This window comes from Bos taurus, chromosome 8 (genome assembly GCF_002263795.3).
Source record: "Bos taurus isolate L1 Dominette 01449 registration number 42190680 breed Hereford chromosome 8, ARS-UCD2.0, whole genome shotgun sequence".
NCBI classification, from domain to species: domain Eukaryota; kingdom Metazoa; phylum Chordata; class Mammalia; order Artiodactyla; family Bovidae; genus Bos; species Bos taurus.
This window is the reverse complement of record NC_037335.1, coordinates 56,098,787-56,120,109: the sequence shown is the minus strand read 5'-3', so window position 1 is coordinate 56,120,109 and position 21,323 is coordinate 56,098,787.

Here is a 21,323-nt window from a genome sequence, read left to right as displayed (position 1 = left end):
AACACCATTCCTTATAACCATGAACTTTGGTCCCATAACCGTGCAGGTCCAGTTCTAGAAGGGTTAAAGGAGAGATTACTATCACAGGTGACAGTTATCTGGGAAGACTCCACAGAAAAGAAATTCAAGCTGAAACTTGAGATGAATAGGACATGGCAAGAAGGGGAAAATAAGATGTCAGAGAGATGAAAAGTCACCAGGGAGAGGAAAAAGGCTCAGGGACTGTCTAGTAAACCCACCAAACCGGGCTGAGCAGGAGATGCAAACAGGAGAAGGACAGAACTTCAGAGTTAACCCAGATTTATAACACTTTCCTTTACATGCTCCAGAGTGACTTCTACTTCTGATGGATGGTCATGTCATCATAAATAGCTAACATTTATTGGGTACTGGTGAGGAGCCAGGCGCTGTTCTACAGAGTTATGTATTGAGTTGCAAAGGCTGGTCTTTTTTTTTTTTTTAAGCCTGGTCTCATAACAGGGAGTCTGATTTTTAGAGCTCTACCTTGTAACTACCGCATTCCATATCAACTTCCTCAACAGAGCTTTACAACAACCCCTTCCCTCTCTCTCTCTTTTTTATTGAAGGATAATTGTTTTACAGAATTTTGTTGTTTTCTGTCAAACCTCAATATAAATCAGCCATAGGTATACCCATATCCGGAGAAGGCAATGGCAAGCCACTCCAGTACTCTCACCTGGAAAATCCTATGGATGGAGGAGCCTGGTGGGCTACAATCCATGGGGTCGCTATGAGTCGGTTGTGACTGAGCAATTTCACTTTCACTTTTCACTTTCATACAATGGAGAAGGAAATGGCAACCCACTCCGGTGCTCTTGCCTGGAGAATCCCAGGGACGGCAGAGCATGGTAGGCTGCCGTCTCTGGGGTCTCACAGAGTTGGACACGACTGAAGCGACTTAGCAGCAGCAGCAGCATACCTATATCCCCTCCCTTTTGAACCTCTCTCCCATCTCCCTCCCCATCCCACCCCTCTAGGTTGATACAGAGCCCCTGTATGAGTTTCCTGAGCCATACAGCAAATTCCCATTGGCTACCTATTTTACATATGGTAATGTAAGTTTCCATGTTACTCTTTCCATACATCTCACCCTCTTCTCCCCTCTCTGCATGTCCATAAGTCTATTTTCTATGTCTGTTTATCCACTGCTGCCCTTTATATAAGTCCTTCAGTACCATTCTTCTAGATTCCATATATATGCATTGGAAGATGATATTTATCTTTCTCTTGCTTACTCACTTCACTCTGTATAATAGGTTCTAGGTTCATCCACCTCATCAGAAATGACTCAAAGGAGTTCCTTTTTTTGGCTGAGTAATATTCCATTGTGTATATGTACCACTACTTCTTTATCCATTCATCTGTTGATGTACATCTAGGTTGCTTCCATGTTCTAGCTATTGTAAATAGTGCTGCAATGAACAATGGGATACATGTGTCTCTTTCAATTTTGGTTTCCTCAGGGTATATGCCTAGGAGTGGGATTGCTGAAGAAGACTTTACACATGGACATCAACAGATGGTCAACACCGAAATCAGATTGATTATATTCTTTGCAGCCAAAAATGGAGAAGCTCTATACAGTCAGCAAAAACAAGACCAGGAGCTGACTGTGGCTCAGACCATGAACTCCTTATTGCCAAATTCAGACTTAAATTGAAGAAAGTAGGGAAAACCACTAGACCATTCAGGTATGACCTAAATCAAATCCCTTATGATTATACAGTGGAAGTGAGAAATAGATTTAAGGGCCTAGATCTGATAGATAGAGTGCCTGATGAACTATGGAATGCGGTTTGTGACACTGTACAGGAGACAGGGATCAAGACCATTCCCATGGAAAAGAAATGCAAAAAAGCAAAATGGCTGTCTGGGGAGGTCTTACAAATAGCTGTGAAAAGAAGAGACACGAAAAGCAAAGGGGAAAACGAAAGATATAAGCATCTGAATACAGAGTTCCAAAGAATAGCAAGAAGAGATAAGAAAGCCTTCTTCAGCGATCAATGCAAAGAAATAGAGGAAAACAACAGAATGGGAAAAACTAGGGATCTCTTCAAGAAAATTAGAGATACCAAGGGAACATTTCATGCAAAGATGGGCTTGATAAAGGACAGAAATAGTATGGACCTAACAGAAGCAGAAGATATTAAGAACAGATGGCAAGAATACACAGAAGAACTGTACAAAAAAGATCTTCAAGACCCAGATAATCATGATGGTGTGATCACTGACCTAGAGCCAGACATCCTGGAATGTGAAGTCAACAGGGCCTTAGGAAGCATCACTACTAACAAAGCTAGTGGAGGTGATAGAATTCCAGTTGAGCTGTTCCAAATCCTGAAAGATGATGCTGTAAAAGTGCTGCACTCAATACGCCAGCAAATTTGGAAAACTCAGCAGTGGCCACAGGACTGGAAAAGGTCAGTTTTCATTCTAATCCCAAAGAAAGGCAATGCCAAAGAATGCTCAAACTACCACACAATTGCACTCATCTCACACACTAGTAAAGTAATGCTCAAAATTCTCCAAGCCAGGCTTCAGCAATACATGAACTGTGAACTTCCTGATGTTCAAGCTGGTTTTAGAAAAGGCAGAGGAACCAGAGATCAAATTGCCAACATCTGCTGGATCATGGAAAAGCAAGATGTTTTTTCCAGAAAAGCGTCTATTTCTGCTTTATTGACTATGCTAAAGCCTTTGACTGTGTGGATCACAATAAACTGTGGGAAATTCTGAAAGGGATGGGAACACCAGACCACCTGATCTGCCTCTTGAGAAATTTGTCTGCAGGTCAGGAAGCAACAGTTAGAACTGGACATGGAACAACAGACTGGTTCCAAATAGGAAAAGGAGTACATCAAGGCTGTATATTGTCACCCTGATTATTTAACTTATATGCAGAGTACATCATGAGAAATGCTGGACTGGAAGAAACACAAGCTGGAATCAAGATTGCCTGGAGAAATATCAATAACCTCAGATATGCAGATGACACCACCCTTATGGCAGAAAGTGAAGAGGAACTCAAAAGCCTCTTGATGAAAGTGAAAGTGGAGAGTGAAAAAGTTGGCTTAAAGCTCAACATTTAGAAAACAAAGATCATGGCATCTGGTCCCACCACTTCATGGGAAATAGATGGGGAAACAGTGGAAACAGTGTCAGACTTTATTTTGGGGGGCTCCAAAATCACTACAGATGGTGACTGCAGCCATGAAATTAAAAGACGCTTACTCCTTGGAAGGAAAGTTATGACCAACCTAGATTGCATATTGAAAAGCAGAGACACTACTTTGCCAACAAAGGTTCATCTAATCAAAGCTCTGGTTTTTCCTGTGGTCATGTATGGATGTGAGAGTTGGACTGTGAAGAAAGCTGAGTGTTGAAGAATTGATGCTTTTGAACTGTGGTGTTGGAGAAGACTCTTGAGAGTCCCTTGGACTGCAAGGACATCCAACCAGTCCATTCTGAAGGAGTTCAGCCCTGGGATTTCTTTGGAGGGAATGATGCTAAAGCTGAAACTCCAGTACTTTGGCCACCTCATGCGAAGAGTTGACTCATTGGAAAAGACTCTGATGCTGGGAGGGATTGGGGGCAGGAGGAGAAGGGGCCGCCAGAGGATGAGATGGCTGGATGGCATCACTGACTCGATGGACGTGAGTCTGGGTGAACTCTGGGAGTTGGTGATGGACAGGGAAGCCTGGCGTGCTGCAATTCATGGGATCACAAAGAGTCGGACATGACTGAGCAACTGATCTGATCTGATCTGATCTGATGGTGGTTTTATTCCTAGTTTTTCAAGGCATTTCCATAGTGGCTGTATCAACTTACATTCCCACCAACAGTGCCAGAGCGTTCCCTTTTCTCCACACCCTCTCCAGCATTTATTGTTTGTAGACTTTTTGATGAGGGCCATTCTAACTGGTGTGAGGTGATATCTTATTATATTTTGATTTGCATTTCTCTAATAATGAGTGATAATGAGCATCTTTTCATGTTTTTGTTAGCCATCTGTATGTCTTCTTTGGAGAAATATCTGTTTAGGTCTTTCTCCCACTTTTTGATTGGATTGTTTGTTTTTTTAGCATTGAGTTGTATGAGCTGCTTGTATATTTTGGAAATTAATCCTTAGTCAGTTGTTTCATTTGCTATTATTTTCTCCAATTCTGAGGGTTGTCTTTTCACCTTGCTTATAGTTTCCTTTGCTGTGCAAAAGCTTTTAAGTTTAATCAGATCCCACTTATTTACTTTTGTTTTTATTTCCATTACTCTAGGAGGTGGGTCCAGAGAAGACAATGGCACCCCACTCCAGTACTCTTGTCTGGAAAATCCCATGGACAGATGAGCCTGGTAGGCTGCCGTCTCTGGGGTCGCTAGGAGTCGGACACAACTGAGCGACTTCACTTTCACTTTTCACTTTCATGCATTGGAGAAGGAAATAGCAACCCACTCTAGTGTTCTTGCCTGGAGAATCCCAGGGACAGGGGAACCTGGTGGGCTGCCTTCTCTGGGGTCGCACAGAGTCAGACACGACTGAAGCGACTTAGCAGTAGCAGCAGCAGCAGGACGTGGGTCATAGAGGATCTTACTTTGATTTATGTCATCAAGTGTCCTGCCTATGTTTCTCTCTAAGAGTTTTATAGTTTCTGGTCTTATATTTAAGTCTTTAATCCATTTTGAGTTTATCTTTGTGTATGGTGTTAGGAGGTATTCTAATTTCATTCTTTTACATGTAGCTATTCAGTTTTCCCAGCACCATTTATTGAAGAGGCTGTCTTTGCCACATTGTATATTCTTGCTTCATTTGTCAAAAATAAGGTACCCATAGGTGCATGGGTTTATTTCTGGGCTTTCTATCTTGTTCCATTGGTCAATATTTCTGTTTTTGTGCCAGTACCACACTGTCTTGATGGCTGTAGCTTTGTGAAAGTGAAGTTGCTCAGTCGTGTCTGACTCTTTGTGACCTCATGGACAGTAGCCTACCAGGCTCTGCAGTCCATGGGATTTTCCAGGCAAGAAAACTGGAGTGGGCTGCCATTTCCTTCTCCAGGGGATCTTCCCAACCCAGGTCTCCTGCATTGCAGACAGACGCTTTACTGTCTGAGCCACTAGGGAAGCCCCCTTGTAGTATAGTCTAAAATCAGAAAGCTTGATTCCTCCAGCTCCATTCTTTCTCAAGACTGCTTTGGCTATTTGGGGCCCTTTGTGTTTCCATAGGAATTGTGAAATTTTGTTCTAGTTCTTTGACAAATGCTATTGGTAATTTGATAGGGATCATAATGAATCTGTAGATTGTGTTTGGCAGTATAGTCATTTTCACAATATGGATTCTTCCTACCCAGGAACTCTCATCTTTGATTTCTTTCATTAGTGTCTTATAATTTTCTGTGTACAGTTCTTTTGTCTCCTTAGGTAAGTTTATTCCTATCTCTTTTAAAAAAAATATCAATACGATTTTATTTTATGTATTTGGCCACACCACACAGCAGGCGGCATCTTAGCTGCCTGCCCAGGGATGAAACCTTTGGAGTAGAAGAACAGAACCTCAACCACTGGACCACCAGGGAAGTCCCCCCACCTCTCCTTTCAACAATAACAGTGCCGGTGATGGATATGTTGAATTCCACTATTTTTCCCTTTTCTGAGATCTTATTACAAAGTCAGTTATTGAAACAGGCACATTTGAGAGGGTCATACAATTAAACTATACACTTACAGCAGTGTTTTACTGCTAATGTAGCAAATTACCAATTACCAACTGAGACACCAGGGAAACCTGTAAAGAAAAAAAAAAAACTTAGTAGCATAAAACAACTCAAATTTATGATTTTACTGCACTGTAGTTCTGAAGTCCAACACAAGTTTCACTGGACTAGGCTAAAACTGGGGTGTCTGTGGGGCTGTGTTCCTTTCTGGAGGTTTCAGAGGAGAACTGACTCCCTTGCCTTATTCCAGCTTATTCCTTGGCTCCTGGACCTAAACTCCACCGGTAAAGCCAATGATGGCAGGCTTCTCCTGTGGGTCCTTCTCCTCTGGCATCGTGTTGAACTTGCTTCTTTCATCCTATCTTTCTTTGACTCTCTCTTCTTCTACCTCAACTTCCCTGATGGCTCAGATGGTAAAGAGTTTACCCTGAATCTACCCAGTGAATCCAGGATAAACTCCCTATTTTACACTAAAATGTTCAGTTCAGTTCAGTCACTCAGTCGTGTCCAACTTTTGTAACCCCATGAATCGCAGCACGCCAGGCCTCCCTGTCCATCACCAACTCCCGGAGTTCAATCAAACTCAAGTCCATTGAGTCGGTGATGCCATCCAGCCATCTCATCCTCTGTCATCCCCTTCTCCTCCTGCCCCCAATCCCTCCCAGCATCAGGATCTTTTAAAATGAGTCAACTCTTCACATCAGGTGGCCAAAGTATTGGAGTTTCAGCTTCAGCATCAGTCCTTCCAATGAACACCCAGAACTGGTCTCCTTTAGGATGGACTCGTTGGATCTTCTTGCAGTCCAAGGGACTCACAAGAGTCTTCTCCAACACCACAGTTCAAAAGCATCAATTCATTGGTGCTCAGCTTTCTTCATAGTCCAACTCTCACATCCATACATGACCACAGGAAAAACCATAGCCTTGACTAGACAGACCTTTGTTGGCAAAGTAATGTCTCTGCTTTTCAATATGCTATCTAGGTTGGTCATAACTTTCCTTCCAAGGAGTAAGCGTCTTTTAGTTTCATGGCTGCAGTCACCATCTGCAGTGATTTTGGAGCCCCCAAAAATAAAGTCTGACACTGTTTCCACTGTTTCCCCATCTATTTGCCATGAAGTGATGGGACCAGATGCCATGATCTTAGTTTTCTGAATGTTGAGCTTTAAGCCAACGTTTTCACTCTCCACTTTCACTTTCATCAAGAGGCTCTTTAGTTCTTCTTCACTTTCTGCCGTAAGGGTGGTGTCATCTACATATCTGAGCTTATTGGTATTTCTCCCGGCAATCTTGATTCCAGCCTGTGCTTCTTCCAGCCCAATGTTTCTCATGATGTACTCTGCATATAAGTTAAATAAGCAGGGTGACAATATACAGTCTTGATGTACTCTTTTTCCTATTTGAAACCAGTCTGTTGTTCCATGTCCAGTTCTAACTATTGCTTCCTGACCTGCATATGGGTTCCTCAAGAGGCAGGTCAGGTGGTCTGGTATTTCCATCTCTTTCAGAATTTTCCACAGTTTATTGTGATCCACACAGGCAAAGGCTTTGGCATAGTCAGTAAAGCAGAAATAGATGTTTTTCTGGAACTCTCATGCTTTTTCCATGATCCAGCGGATGTTGGCAATTTGATCTCTGGTAAATGTTAACAATCCTAATTCCCCCTTGTCTTAATATATTCACAGGTTCTGGGGATTAGAATGTGGACATTTTTCTTGGGGGATGGCACGAGGTGAAAAAGACTATGCCTACCATAGTGTTCCACAATATTAGTTATTTGCTAGTATTTTAAGCAGAGTAAGAACATAAGGAAACATGAAGTCATTTGTTATGAACTGATTAATTACTGAGTTAATAAAATCTTCCCAATATTTCATAACTGTCTTGCTCCCACTTTATTCAACAACAATAGTTTTTTGTTTATTTGTTTTTGTGTTTTTAGCAGCTCAAAAGTATGAAGTCTATTCAAATTATTAGGATTCATAGAAACAAAATCTTTTCACACTCATAGGGGGCCTAGAATTTATATAAGTATTAATTAAATTACATAAAGACAGAGATAATTGTACCTAGGATAAAGCATGGGGAGAAAAACAAGTGACAGCTAAAAACATGTAACTTGGAAGCAGAGGGCTATTTAAGCTCAACAGATGGACACCTACTGGTGACAAGCACAGAGCATACAGTGAACATTCATCCCTGTGTTTTGCCAAGGGAATGGGCTGCCCATTCATTTGACAAAACAACTGAGAAAAAGTTAAGATGAAATTTTTAAAGAAAGCTTCTTCTTTACCATAAACAATAGAATGCAAACTCTGTGGTCAGACTTGACTTCTAATCCCTCCTTATTCACGCCTTACAAGTTGAGTGACCTTGGGCAAAATTAACTAATGTCTAAGAAGTTAGTCCTGTTCCTTCCTCTGATTATGAGAATTAAGATCTACCAACTTCAAAGCAGAGCATGACTACTAAAGTCTTACAGGTAAGGATCTTCAAGGGCTACATGGGTTATTCTGTAAATCATAAACATTTGCATATTGTTTCCATTACTTCTGTGACTGAATGTGTTTATAAATTTCTCAATTTTTATATATAACTATTATCAAAATGACCTCCAGAAATACATAACAATTTCACTCCCAACTGCAATGTAGGATGATGCCCATATACTTAACAAACTTGCCAAGACTCTTTATCATTTAAAGATTGCCAGCTGAGCTGCCTTGAGTATCTAAAATTGTTTTCATTTGAATTTTTGTGACAATGGGTTTTTAAATAATTTTTGTGTGAAATTATACTAACCACTTGATTTCTTCTTGTGAATTGTTCATTAATATCTTTACCCATTTTTAATTTGTATCTTTAAAGTTTCCTCATAGATTTGAAAGAATTCCAAATAAAAAGACCTTTGTCTTCTATGGCCTTAATTTTTCTAATTCAGGTTTTTCCCTGTATTTTATTTATGTGTCCTAAGGATATCCTTGAAAGATAATTCCTGAATTTTCTGTCCTCTGTGGGGGAAATCAATTTAAAAATACCATCTGCCTGTGATTTCCTGTGGCTAGTAAATTTCCTAATAATATTAGCATATATATTTCATTATTCATCAAACAATTCATTTGAATCTCTAGTAATTAGTTGATTTTTTTTAAGAAACCACAACTGTTTTCAGAAAATACGCTTTCTTCTTTACATTCTTCTCGCTCCTTAGGTACCAAACCAGCTTGCATTTGTGCTCCCTGACTTGTTTTCCACCAATCTATTTCCATTCTTTTTTAATTGCATATTTCACTAGGCTTGCCTTTATTTAGCAAATGTTACCTTAAGCTTATTATTACAGCACCTCCATCTGTTTAATGATGTCAACAGCCTTCCAGTCACCTCAGCTCTTCTAATCTCCCTCCTCCCAGCCCCCTCACTGAATGAAAAGCAACGGGCTTTTTGTTGGAAGCTTTGAATGAATAATTCATTGGGGAAAAACCGTCCGTGTTGTGAATGTTTGGAAGACAAAGCACTTCTCTTGTCAGTCACGATGGCCTGGGTAGGGCTAAGTGCTGTTCAGGGTGTGCTCGGTGAGCACTGCTGATGGCGAGCTGCTGAGATTGCCAACTGTGTTAATCCTGTTCACCCTTCTTTGTCTTTTGTGACAGCAAGATTAAGATTCAAGGTCTTATTCAGGTGTTGCAGCTAGACTCGACTTCATTCAGCTGCTTCAAGCCTTCTTTTAAGTTACCAATGATTCCCATCATCATCCCCTCACATCCAGGAAAACTCTTGAGCTACGGTAACATTCTCCTGGGGCATCTCAAGGTAGAGAGAGGAGAGAGTGTGGCCTTTCACCTCAGAGACTCTTGGGTTTGCATTTGATATCAGCCACTGGTGAACTCAAAGAGTCAGATGCAACTGAAGTGACTTCACATACAAACGCAGTGATGAAGTAGGTAGCTTGGCTAAGCTACATAACCTTGATGAGCTTCAGTTCTCTTATCTAGAAGCCATCATTGTGACAACACAGATGGTGTGTGTGTATGGATGGATTCTGAGAGGAAGTATTTTATGGGAGCACCCAGCACTATGCCTGGATGATGGCAGGATTTTAGTTAATGTTCATGTCCTTTAAGTTAATTCCTTCTTCCCTACTGTCTCCATGATCTCCTTTCCATCCTCTACACTATTCAACTTATACAGGCATATGGGACTTCCCTGGTGGTGCAGTGGTTAAAAACCCATCTGCCAATGCAGGGGAGGTTTAATCCTTGGTCTGGGAAGACCCCACATGCTGTGGAGCCTCTAAGCCTGGGAGCCACAACTACTGAGCATATGCACCTAGAGCCCACACTCTGCAAAAAGAAAAGCTACCACAATGAGAAGCCCACACATCACAGCTAGAGAGGAGCCCCCACTCCCTACACCAGAGAACGCCTGCAGGCAGTAACAGAGATCCAGCACAGCCATAAATAAATGATATATACACAGGCATATTTTGGAGATATTGTAGGCTTGGTTACAGACCATTGCAATAAATACTGCAATAAAGTGAGTCACATAATTTTTCTGGTTTCCCAATACATATAAAACCTTTGTTTATACTATTATGTGCTCTATTAAGTGTGTAATAGTATTAGATCTTTTAAAAATGTACATACCTTAATTAAAAAGTAGTTTATTGCCCCCAAAGTGCTAACCATCACCTGGGCCTTCAGTGAGTCATAATCTTTTTGCTGGTGGAGGATCTTGCCAGTGTTGATGGTTGCTGACTGAGGAGTGTGGCAGTTGCTGAAGGTTGGGGTGGCTGTGTCAATTTCCTAAAATAAGACAATGATGAAGTTTGCCATGTGGATTGATTCTTCATTTCATTTGACGGCTTAGAGGCCAGTGTAGGATTACTAATTGGCCTAATTTCAATGTTGTTGTATCTCAGGGATAGAGAGGTTTGAGGAGAGGGAGAGAGAGAAGGAATGGCTAGTCAGTGGAACAGTCAGAATACACACAGCACTTATCTATTAAGTTCGACTTCTTATATGGGTATTGTTGAGCATCAGTAGTAATATCAAAGATCACTCATCACAGATCACCATGACAAATATAATAATAATGAAAAGTCTGAAATATTGCAAGAATTACAAAAATATGACAGAGAGACAAAGTGAACAAATGCTGATGGAAAAATGGCACCAAGAGACTAGCTCTAGGCAAGGTTGCCACAAATCTTCTATGTGTAAAAAATTCAATAAAGCAAAGCATAATACAAAGTATATTTGTATGAAATGCTGGATGAGCATACTATTTTTCTTGTCCAACAACATTCAATATTTCCCTATTTTCATGAGATAAAATTCGCTCTCCCCAGCATGATCCCAATCAGCTGCCCTCTGCCTAACTACCCAGTGTGCCTAGTGGACTATCCACATGGAAATAGTATTCATTTTTCTTGAATAATCTCATGTTACTTCAGTTTCCAGGCCCACCAGTTCCTGTTTCATACCTGGGTTGTCCATTCTCTTCTGTGCAGCTGCAAAACTTGCATTCCTCCTTTAAGATGTGTGCTGTGTGCTGTGGTTAGTTGCTCAGTCGTGTCTGACTCTTTGCGACCCCACGGACTGTAGCCCGCCAGGCTCCTCTGTCCACGGGGATTTTCCAGGCAAGAATATTGGAGTGGGTTTCCATGCCCTCCTGCAGGGGATCTTCCCAATCTAGGGATCGAACCCAGGTCTCCCGCATTACAGGCAGATTCTTTACTATCTGAGCCACCAGGGAAGCCCACGAATAACGCACCTCTTCTGAATTCTTTCCAGTCCTCCATCAGTGTCTTTGGCCACCCTCCATGCTCCCAAAGCACAAGGAGTTTGGGGAAATAAACAAATGAATGCTTGAATGAGTGGATAGATTAACAAATGAATGAAGTACTGAATATTTTGAAAAACAATAGCATAGACATTAAAAATACTAAAGTTGTTAGACTTAAGTGATGTGGTAATAGGAACTTTAGAGAATGCCTGTTACATACCTTTAATCAAACATCTGTAGAAACATTTTTGGAAAAATGGTGACAAATGATAAGTGTATCTTTTGAACTATTCAGTTCAGTTGAGTTGCTCAGTCATGTCTGACTCTTCATGACCCCATGAATTGCAGTACACCAGGACTCCCTGTGCATCACCAACTCCCGGAGTCTACCAAACCCATGTCCATTGAGTCGGTGATGCCATCCAGCCATTTCATCCTCTGTCATCCCCTTCTCCTCCTGAGGGACTCTCAAGAGTCTTCTCCAATACCACAGTTCAAAAGCATCAATTCTTCTGCACTCAGCTTTCTTTATAGTCCAACTAACACATCCACACATGACCACTGGAAAAGCCATAACCTTGACTAGATGGACCTTTGTTGACAAAGTAACATCTCTGCTTTTTAATGTGCTATCTAGGTTGGTCACAACTTTCCTTCCAAGGAGTAAGCATCTTAATTTCATGGCTGTAATCACCATCTGCAGTGATTTTGGAGCCCAGAAAAATAAAGTCTGACACTGTTTCCCCATCTATTTGCCATGAAGTGATGGGACCAGATGCCATGATCTTAGTTTTCTGAATGTTGAGCTGTAAGCCAACTTTTCACTCTCCTCTTTCACTTTCATCAAGATGCTTTTTAGTTCCTCTTCACTTTCTGCCATAAGGGTGGTGTCATCTGCATATCTGAGCTTATTGGTATTTCTCCCGGCAATCTTGATTCCAGCTTGTGCTTCTTCCAGCCCAGCATTTCTCATGATGTACTCTGCATAAAGTTAAATAAGCAGGGTGACAATATACAGCCTTGACGTACTCCTTTTCCTATTTGGAACCAGTCTGTTGTTCTATGTCCAGTTCTAACTGTTGCTTCCTGACCTGCAGACAGGTTTCCCAAGAGGTGGGTCAGGTGGTCTGGTATTCCCATCTCTTTCAGAATTTTCCACAGTTTATTGTGATCCACACAGTCAAAGGCTTTGGCATAGTCAATAAAGCAGAAATAGATGTTTTTCTGGAACTCTCTTGTTTTTTTTGGTGATCCAGCAGATGTTGGCAATTTGATCTCTGGTTCCTCTGCCTTTTCTAAAACCAGCCTGAACATCTGGAAGTTCATGATTCACATATTGCTGAAGCCTGGCTTGGAGAATTTTAAGGCTACTTTACTAGCCTGTGAGATGAGTGCAATTGTGCAGTAGTTTGAGCATTCTTTGGCATTGCCTTTCTTTGGGATTGGAATGAAAACTGACCTTTTCCAGTCCCGTGGCCACTGCTGAGTTTTCCAAATTTGCTGACACATTGAGTGCAACACTTTCACAGGTTCATCTTTCAGGATTTGAAATAGCTCAACTGGAATTCCATCACCTCCACTAGCTTTGTTCATAGTGATGCTTCCTAAGGCCCTGTTGACTTCACATTCCAGGATGTCTGGCTCTAAGTGAGTGATCACACCATCATGATTATCTGGGTTGTGAAGATCTTTTTGTCCACCCCACCTCCCTGATTAATTTCTCCAACCCTTTTCCTCTTCCCTCCACGTTTTAAAGAAAGTATAATCAAGAGGGATTATGTAAAGGTCCCTCCAGAGGCTAGTAACCTCAGCTCTGGCATCTGGAATCCAGCCTGTTTGACTAGATCTGTCTATAAGACATCTCACAAAGGCTACCTGGTAACTCACCTAAGCTCTATTAACCCTCTCCTTCCTGGCTTGGCAGGGACTCTGTTTTGCATCTTGTCTCATCCTATAACTTACGTTCCTTTTCTCCCCTAGGGGGCATGTCTTATCTTAACTGGTGATGACTGAAACTGCCAGGCAGACAGCCACAGATCATAAAAGCCTTAAGGGATTTTTCTCGTGCAGTTTCTATGTGACATCCATTGATTTTTCAGGAAGTGCCCCAGCACTTTTTCTGTCTCCCTTGGGAGGAAAATCTGGAGTCCTAGCACAGAATGTATGATCTGGTCAGCTGGCCCATGCCAACAATGAATATATTTATGGATTGGGTTCATACCCAACAGATCCTATGCCCCCATCAGAAGAACTCAAAAGCAATGATGCCAACAAGTGCCTGCAGGAAAAATAACCTAGGAACCCATGTGAGAACAAGACTATTTTATTTTAACATACTCCTTAAAGCAAAAAATTAGATTAAAACTAAAGAGGAATGTTATTTGAGGCACATGAATGGTCATATCTTCCACTTATGGATACCATGCATATAAACTGCGTGTGCATGTGTGTGTCTTTGATATCTGTCACTACAGAATTGATGACAAGGAGGCCCAATATTCTAATGAAGAGGGCAAATACAGATGCTTTGATTTTTCTCCTGAGTGCTTTATGATGACAGCAGCAATGATAACTACCACTAACAGGAGAATGCATAGTGTCACACTTGGCATGCAATATCTCATTTAATCAGCAAAACAACCTATAAAATAAGGAAATACTACCTTTGCTTTACAGAAGAGAGTTGTGTGCCTGAGCAAAACACTAAACTTCTTGAGCAGTTGCCCAATGTCACCCAAAGGAGGAAGAGCAGAGATTCAGTCTGATTCCAAATTCCAGCTTTCATCACCATAGAGTAGCACTGACTTGTGCCAGTTCGAGGACATACTACTGCCAAGCTTACTCTTCCCAAATTGTTTAACATACAAGGCTATTACAGTGTAGCTAATCAATGAGAACAATGACTCTGGATTTGACAGCTCAGGAAAATGAACTTTTTGGTCAAAATAAACTTTATTTTAAAAAGGTGGACCTGGAACTCACCAGAGACCTCCTGGCTGTTTAGAGGCAGGATCTGGTATCTCTGTTAGAACACCTCCCCAGTCGGTTCTAATGAAACATACCTGGCTTTGCTTGATGGCACATGCCTGGGAACCACATCTTAGATTCTAAACATTTGGTCAGGACCACATCTGTTGCAAATGGTCCAGCACATAGTAGCCACTCAGTGAATTGCTGTTGAACTGAACTGTTGAGCCATCAGTCTCTACAGTGATATGTACCACAAGAGGATAATGATGAGCACACCTGAGAAATCTGTATGCTTGTCAAGAAACAACAGTTAGAACTGGACATGAAACAACAGACTGATTCCAAATAGGGAAAGGAGTACATTAAGGTGATATATTGTCACCCTGCTTATTTAACTTATATGCAGAGTACATCATGAGAAATGCTAGCTGGATGAAGTACAAGCAAGAATAAAAATTGCCAGGAGAAATATTGATAACCTCAGATATGTAGATGATACCACCCTTATGGCAGAAAGTGAAGAAGAACTAAAGAGCCTCTTGATGAAAGTGAAACAGGAGAGTGAAAAAAATTGGCTTAAAACTCAACATTCGGAAAACTAAGATCATGGCATCCAGTTCTATCACTTCATGGCAAATAGACGGGGAAATAATGGAAGCAGTGAGAAACTATTTTTGCGGGTTCCAAAATCACAGCAGATGGTAACTGCAGCCATGAAATAAAAAGACGCTTACTCCTTGGAAGAAAAGCTATGACCAACCTAGATAGCATATTGAAAAGCAGAGACACTACTTTGCCAACAAAGGTCCATCTAGTCAAAGCTGTGGTTTTTCTAGTAGTCACATATGGATGTGAGAGTTGGACTATAAAGAAAGCTGAGCACCAAAGAACTGAGCTTTTGAACTGTGGTGTTGGAGAAGACTCTTGAGAGTCCCTTGGACTGCAAAAGAGATCCAACCACTCAATCCTAAAGGATATCAGTTCTGAATAGTCATTGGAAGGACTGATGCTGAAGCCCCAATACTTTGGCCACCTAATGCAAAGAAATGACTCATTGGAAAAAAACCCGTATGCTGGGAAAGATTGAAGCCTGGAGAAGGGGACGACAGAGGATGAGATGGTTGGATGGCATCACCAACTTGATGGACATGAGTTTGAGCAAGCTTCGGGAATTGGTGATGGACAGGGAAGCCTGGCATGCTGCAGTCCATGGGGTCGCAAAGAGTTGGACACAACTGAGTGACTGAACTGACTGACTAAGCACCATTTTTCCTCCACCGTATTGCAGGGACATCCCCTCAGCCCCATGATGCAGCTCAGTCTTTAGGGCTTGGGGGATGCAGTTAGGCAAGGGGTAGTAAGTCTCTTTTGGCAGAGCTTTGCATTAAGCAGAAAGGTTACAGTCAAGGTAGGCATTTCCTTCCTAGGACAACATGGGTCTCTATCATTAAGGTTTAAAGGTATTTGTGTATGTCATTACCATTATACTGGTTTTCTCCTGGGTCCTGGGGAGAATCAAGCTGAAAGCCTATAAAATACAACAAGCTCCTAAGAGAAAGATGCTCTCTAACGATATAGTATTACTATAAATTTCAACCACTTCCCCCAGCCTGAAAATGCTGTCCTGGTGAGAATGATCACTTAGCAGTCGTTGGCTCATTTCCTAAGCTAGTAGGAAGCCAACCTAACTCCCAGGCTTGGCAAAAATGAAGGCATGGGGTCGCTGGGAGAAAGAACAGGGAAAATAGCTAACAAAAGTGACAATAATCTATTTTTCAAATCAATATCAGTTACAAATACAGCTTTACTAATAGTTGCTGTAAAAACAGTAAAAGCACGGGCTCATAAAACTCTATTATCTGTTCATAAATGGAATACCATCTTCTTAAATTTATTTCATTTTCTGTGCTGCAATGACCCAATGCCATTGGGCACATGACAGCATCAGGGAGACTGATTCTCCTCTTTACTCCTCAAGAACTATCAGTCATCTTGATCACCATCAGATTTTCACAGTAGTTGGCTATTTGAACCAGGACGGTTCCCTTGGAGTTAATCTTTTAAACGGAAAGCCAAAATCCCCTTACTCATCTTGTGCTTACAAGAGTAGTCTCTGAACTGCTCATAATCTTGGAGAAGTGCCATGTTTTAGCCTACAGATAAAAACAGCTCTGCACCAGTTTCTGGTTATTTTATACCCAGTTGGGATGTGATGCCTAAGTAAGTGACATTCCAGAGGGAAATGTCTACATTTGCAGACAGAAGAAGGGAGTATAAATTGTATAGCCACTTTGAAGGTAATGATGCAATGTGATCAATCTACATATATACAATGAAATATTACTCATATAAAGTGAAATGGAATTGGGTCATTTGCAGAGATGTAGATGGACCTAGCGGAGAAGGCAATGGCACCCCACTCCAGTACTCTTGCCTGGAAAATCCCATGGACAGAGGAGCCTGGTAGGCTGCAGTCCATGTGGTCGCTAGGAGTTGGACACAACTGAGCAACTTCACTTTCACTTTTCACTTTCATGCATTGGAGAAGGAAATGGCAACCTACTCCAGTGTTCTTGCCTGGAGAATCCCAGGGACGGGGGAGCCTGGTGGGCTGCCTTCTATGGGGTTGCCCAGAGTCGGACACGATTGAAGCGACTTAGCAGCAGCAGCAGCAGCACCAGATGGACCTAGAGTCTGTCATACTGAATTAAGTAAGTCAGAAAGAGACAAACAAATATCATATACTAACACATATATGTGGAATCTGAATCTAGGATACATACAAACCTATTTGCAGGGAAGGGAAAGAGATGTACATATAGAGAAGAGAGATGTGGAAACAGAGGGGGAAAGGGAGGTTGGGACAAATTGGTATATTAGGATTAGGACTGACATACATACATTACCATGTGTAAAAAAGCTAGTTAGTTGCAACCTGCTGTACAGCACAGGGAACTCAGCTCTGTGCTCTGTGATGACCTAGATGGATGGGACTGGAGTGGATAGAAGGGTGGTCCAAGAGAGAGGGGATATATATACATACAGCTGATTCACTTTGTTGTACAGCAGAAACTAACATAACATTGTCAAACAGCTGTACTCCAATAAAAAAGGACTTGGAAATATTAATACATATCCTTTATGTTATACATATATACATATTTATATGACCATTATAAATAATAGAAAATATTTAAATGCATAAACATAATGCAAATATGTACTATGTATATGCAAATACCAAATGTACTTTTATACTAGTCTACTGGTGACCTTGTCCTATTCTATGAATTCTATGCTGACAACTCTCTGTCCTCTTTTCTAACTCTTTATTCTGATAGCGGCCTGCCTTGTCAACATCTCTTGCATGACCAATAGACATGTCAAAGCTAAACAAGTGATGTTCCCAGCCAAACCTGCTCTTCCCCCAAACTTCTCTATCTCTAATGGGACCTCCATTCAACAATTTGTTCAGCCCGAAGTCTCTTCTCTTTTTCTCACAGTAACCAAGACATACCATTGTTTCCACCTTCAAAATAGATCAAGAATTCAGACTCACCCGATTACTTACATCACCCCTGCTCCTTAAAACCACCGTCACCTTGGCGGTCTGAAGGGAACTGTGACTAGGGTTACATATTAGACAGTCACCAGCAAATTGTTAGATTTGAAAGACTTAAAGATGGATGAGCTCACCTAGAGAGAGAATGAGGAGCATGAAAACAATATAACCCAAGAAAAAGCCGAACAGAACCTGAACACTGAGAGCTCAGATATAGAAGGTGGAAACTGAGAAAGTTCGAAGGAAAGCTCTTGCTTTGTTAGAGGTGAGGCCATGTCAGATTAACAATGGAGGCAGAGCTGAGTAGGTGCAAGTAGGGAGCACTACTTAACCTTCCTCTAGGTTGTCCCAGAAACTTCTCATTACATGAATAGTGCATGGGCCTGGGATCTCTGTGAGAGAGGACTTGAGCCTCATCCAGAGAAAGGGGTTCAACCCCATTTATTACCTCGGTTCAGTAGAGCCAGGCCATGTGAGTTTTTTGTGGAACAAAAGGAAGAAGGTCAGGCCTTCACCAGTCTGGCTCAAGTTTCAGAAGGCTGAGGGGAAACCCCAACCTACGGCAGTCATCTTTCTCAGTCATGTCCCAAGGCAGCAGCCCCCTTGACCATCACAGGACTCAAGTTCCTGTTAGATGGGCCAGGCTACTGCCCAAGAGGCTGCACTGGAAAGGAAGAAAATGGACTTCTGGAGAGAAATTCAATGAGAGTGATGGCAGGGTAAGGCTGCCAAACTTTAAGCTAACCTCAAACCTATCCCAAGTTACCCAAAACCTCAAGCTTACCTAAATGTAAGATCAGAAACTATACATGCATGAGTTTTATAGTTTCTAGTCTTACATTTTATAGTTGCAGATTGAGCGACTTCACTTTCACTTTTCACTTTCACGCATTGGAGAAGGAAATGGCGGCCCACTCCAGTGTTCTTGCCTGGAGAATCCCAGGGACGGGGAAGCCTGGTGGGCTGCTGTCTATGGGGTCGCAGAGTCAGACACGACTGAAGTGACTTAGCAGCAGCAGCAGCAGCAAGGTAAGCTTACCCAGTGTTACCTCAAGCTACCCCAAGCCTCAGTCCTGCAACACCTTGGATCCACCAGGTGAGAATCTGTCATTTTAATGATAGATGAAGGGAGGAAGAAGTCACAAAGGGAGATAAGGGGTGTGAGCCACTGAGTGCTGCAGTTCTAGGTGCAAAACAGAGTCACCAGCCCCTAGAGAAGACAGGACAGGCAGCACAGAAGAAAACTCTATTTCTACTCCTCTGTCTACATCAGAGATTCCCAGAGGGAATTCTTTAAGAAAAGATTCCTGAGGAAAACTGGATTGCCTCTCATCAAAATGGTAAAACACTCAGGCCCATTTAGACTTGAAACAGACATACATTTATAAGAAAGTCCTGGGATATATCTATCATATTTATTTTTTAAACTATCTTTAAAAAGCATGAATCACATTTATAATGAACAAAAAAAGACATTAAAAGGAAATGATCATGGTTTTTGCACTTATTTCTCTATATTTCTAAAAGACTTACTTACATTTATATTACAAATCTCATGTAGGGTAGTTGGCAAATATCCCATTTCATTGACTAAAAAATGGAATACTGGAGAGATTAATGAACCTTCTAAAGGTCAAAATTTTAAACACTAAATCCTGTGGGTAATTTTTCCCTATGCATAAGTTCCCTATCTCCACAGGTTGAGCAATTGGCAAATTATAATTTCTGCTTTTGTCCTGGATTCTCAGTGGGTAAAGACTGCACAGGCTAATTTTGGACTAATTATTTAGATATTAAAAATGGCATCTGGCATGATTTCAGGTAAAATGCAGTTTTACAGTGATTATTTGCCTTCTTCTGACTTAAAGCTTCTCTGCACCTCGTGTTCAGTTGTTCTTTCTTGAAAATACACATCAAATGAAATCTCTCTTTTCCTAAATTCCTGAGTGGGAAGCTTTTTTGGTCAACAAATACTTAGGGGTAGTAAAGTATTTAAATAATGTAACTATAGCTGTGGGAGGTGACCAAAGTGTATGACATATCACTCAAGTAAAGATTATACTGCTCTATACGGGAGGTTTGCAAATTTCTATATATTGTTCTGTGCAAAATCTAAGGATGACCTCAATTTAAAACTTTTAGCATTTTACTTATACTAAAAATGATCTCTTTAGGTGAATATTTTCTTTTGCAGAGACTGTGTATTTTAAAATACTGTTTAGAGTTTCAATCACTAAGTTATGTACGACTCTTTGCAACCCCATGGACTGCAGCATGCCAGGCTCCCCTCTCCTTCACTATCTCCTGGAGTTTGCACAAACTCATGTCCATTGAATCAGTGATTCCATTCAATCATCTCATCCTCTGTCACCCGCTTCTCCTCCTGCCCTCAATCTTTCCCAGCATCAAGGTCTTTTACAATGAGTTGGCCCTTCATATCAGGTGGACAAGGTATTGGAGCTTCAGCATCAGTCCTCCCAATTAACATTCAGGGTTGATTTTCTTCAGAATTGACTGGTTTGATCTCCCTGCTGTTCAAGGGACTCTCAAGACTCTTCTCCAGCACCACAACTTGGAAGCCTCAATCCTTCGGTGCTCAGCCTTCTTTATGGTCCAACTTCCACATCCATACATGACTACTGGAAAAACCATAGCTTTGAATATATGAAACTTTGTTGGCAAAGTAATGTCTCTGCTTTTTAATATGCTGTCTAGCTTTGTCATAGTTTTTCTTCCAAGAAGCAAGTGTCTTTGAATTTCATGGTTGCAGTCACTCTCCACAGTGATTTTGGAGCCCAAGAAAAGAAAATCTGTCACTTTTTCCATTGTTTCCCTATCTATTTGCCATGAAGTGATAGGACCAGATGCCATGATCTTAGTGTTTTTGAATGTTGAGTTTTAAGCCAGCTTTTCCACTCTCCTCTTTCATCCTCATCAAGAGACTCTTTAGATCCTCTTCACTTTCTGCCATTACAGTAGCATCATCTGAGGCTGTTGATATTTCTCCTGGCAAGCTTAATTCCAGCTTCAACTGCTTCGTCCAGCCCAGCATTGTGCATGATATACTCTGCATACAAGTTAAATAAGCAGGGTGAAAATATACAGCCTTGACATACTCCTTTCCCAATTTGGAACCAGTGTGTTGTTCTGGTACTTTGAATATTCCTTGGGATTAGAATGAAAAATAAACAATTCTAGTCCTGAGGCCACTGCTGAGTTTTCCAAATTTGCTGACATATTAAATGCAGCACTATAACAGCATCATCTTCTAGGATTTTAAA